The sequence below is a fragment of the Arachis duranensis genome, chromosome 8, assembly GCF_000817695.3.
Source record: "Arachis duranensis cultivar V14167 chromosome 8, aradu.V14167.gnm2.J7QH, whole genome shotgun sequence".
In the NCBI taxonomy this organism is placed as follows: Eukaryota; Viridiplantae; Streptophyta; class Magnoliopsida; order Fabales; family Fabaceae; genus Arachis; species Arachis duranensis.
This window is the reverse complement of record NC_029779.3, coordinates 36,471,726-36,474,271: the sequence shown is the minus strand read 5'-3', so window position 1 is coordinate 36,474,271 and position 2,546 is coordinate 36,471,726. Positions and strand designations below refer to the sequence as shown.

The 2,546-nt window shown below is 31.3% G+C and overlaps 1 non-coding gene across 1 annotated transcript; it reads right to left on the bottom strand.

The window, feature by feature from the left end:
• Window positions 1-2,080: 2,080 nt before the first annotated feature.
• Window positions 2,081-2,184, bottom strand: LOC127741368 (small nucleolar RNA R71). Its single transcript, XR_008002320.1, has one exon. It is a non-coding gene; the product is annotated as a small nucleolar RNA R71 (small nucleolar RNA).
• Between the last annotated feature and the right edge of the window lie 362 nt (window positions 2,185-2,546).

The following is a 2,546-nucleotide window of genomic DNA, read 5'->3' as shown; positions in this document are numbered from 1 at the left end:
GTCCACCAAGTTTTTGGCGCCGTTGCCGGGGATTGTTCGAGTATGGACAACTGACGGTTCATCTTGTTGCTCAGATTAGGTAATTTTCTTTCCAAAAAGTTTTCAAAAATTTTTCAAAATTTTTCTTTTCTTTTTCGTTTTTCTAATAATGTTTTTCGAAAAATTTAAAGAAAATACAAAAAAAATCATAAAATCATAAAAACAAAAAATATTTTGTGTTTCTTGTTTGAGTCTTGAGTCAATTTTTAAGTTTGGTGTCAATTGCATGCTTTAAAAAAAATTTTCTTGCATTTTTCGAAAATTCCATGCATTCATAGTGTTCTTCATGATCTTCAAGTTGCTCTTGACAAGTCTTCTTGTTTGATCTTGATGTTTTCTTGTTTTGTGTTGTTTGTTGTTTTTCATGTGCATTTTTCGTTTTTTAGAATCCATGCATTAAAGATTTCTAAGTTTGGTGTCTTGCATGTTTTCTTTGCATCAAAAATTTTTCAAAATTATGTTCTTGATGTTCATCATGATCTTCAAAGTGTTCTTGGTGTTCATCTTGACATTCATAGCATTCTTGCATGCATTCATTGTTTTGATCTAAAAATTTCATGCATTGAGTATTTTTGTTGTTTCTCTCTCTCATCATTAAAAATTCAAAAATAAAAAATATATTTTCCTCATTTTTCTCATAATTTTCAAAATTTTGGGTTGACTTGGTCAAAAATTTTTAAAATTAGTTATTTCTTACAAGTCAAGTCAAATTTTCAATTTTAAAAATCTTATCTTTTCAAAATCTTTTCCAAAAATTATATCTTTTTCATTTTTTTTATTTTATTTTTCGAAAATTCGAAAAATCTTTTCTAAATTATTTTCAAAATCTTTTCCTTATCTTTATATCAAATTTTTAAAAACTCACTAACAATTAATGTGATTGATTCAAAAATTTGAAGTTTGTTACTTTCTTGTTAAGAAAGGTTCAAATCTTTAAGTTCTAGAATCTTATCTTGTAGTTTCTTGTTAGTGAAGTAAGTAATTTTAAAATTTTTGAATTAAACCTTTTTATCTTTTATCTTATCTTTTTCAAAAATTTTATCTTTTTCAAAATTTGATTTTAAAATATCTTATCTAACTTCTTATCTTCTTATCTTTTCAAATTTGATTTTAATATCTTTTTCAACTAATTAATTAACTTTTTGTTTGTTTCTTATCTTTTTCAAAACCACCTAACTACTTTTCCCTCTCTAATTTTTGAAAATACCTCTCTCTTTTTCAACAATTCCCTTTAATTGTTTTAAATTTTAATTTTAATCTTATCTTATCTTTAATTTTCGAAAATCATTAACCTCTTTTTCAAAATTATTTTCGAAATTCTCCCTCACTTTTCTTATTCTATTTAATTATTTTTTTACTAACACTTCTCTTCACCTCTCTTCATCTAAAAATCCGAACCTATTCTCCTTCACTTTTCTCCCTTTTTTTCTTCTACTAACATAAAGAAATCTCTATACTGTGACATAGAGGATTCCTCTTCTTTCCTTGTTTTCTCCTCTTTCATATGAGCAGGAACAAGGACAAAAGCACTCTTGTTGAAGCTGATCCTGAACCTGAAAGGACTTTAAAGAGGAAACTAAGAGAAGCTAAATTACAACAATCCAGAAGTAACCTTTCAGAAATTTTCGAACAAGAGAAGGAGATGGCAGCCGAACCCAATAATGATAATGCAAGAAGGATGCTTGGTGACTTTACCAAACCAATGTCCAAATTTGATGGAAGAAGCATCTCCATTCCTGCCATTGGAGCAAACAATTTTGAGCTGAAACCCCAGCTAGTTGCCTTAATACAACAAAACTGCAAGTTTTATGGACTTCCATCTGAAGATCCTCATCAGTTTTTAACTGAATTCTTGCAGATCTGTGAGACTGTTAAGACGAATGGAGTAGATCCTGAAGTCTACAGGCTCATGCTTTTCCCTTTTGCTGTAAGAGACAGAGCTAGAATACGGTTGGATTCACAACCTAAGGATAGCCTGGACTCCTGGGAGAAGCTGGTCACTGCCTTCTTGGATAAATTCTTTCCTCCTCAAAAGCTGAGCAAGCTTAGAGTGGATGTTCAGACCTTCAAACAAAAAGATGGTGAATTCCTCTATGAAGCTTGGGAAAGATACAAGCAGCTGACCAAAAGATGTCCATCTGACATGTTTTCAGAATGGACCATATTAGATATATTCTATTATGGTCTATCTAAGTTTTCGAAAATGTCATTGGACCATTCTGCAGGTGGATCCATCCACCTAAAGAAAACACCTGCAGAAGCTCAAAAATTCATTGACATGGTTGCAAATAACCAATTCATGTACACTTCTGAGAGGAATTCCGTGAATAATGGGACACCTCAGAGGAAGGGAGTTCTTGAAATTGATGCTCTGAATGCCATATTGGCTCAAAACAAAGTGTTGACTCAGCAAGTCAACATGATCTCTCAAAATCTGAATGGACTGCAACATGCATCCAACAGTACTAGAGAGGCAGCCTCTGAAGAAGCTTATGATCCTGAGAACC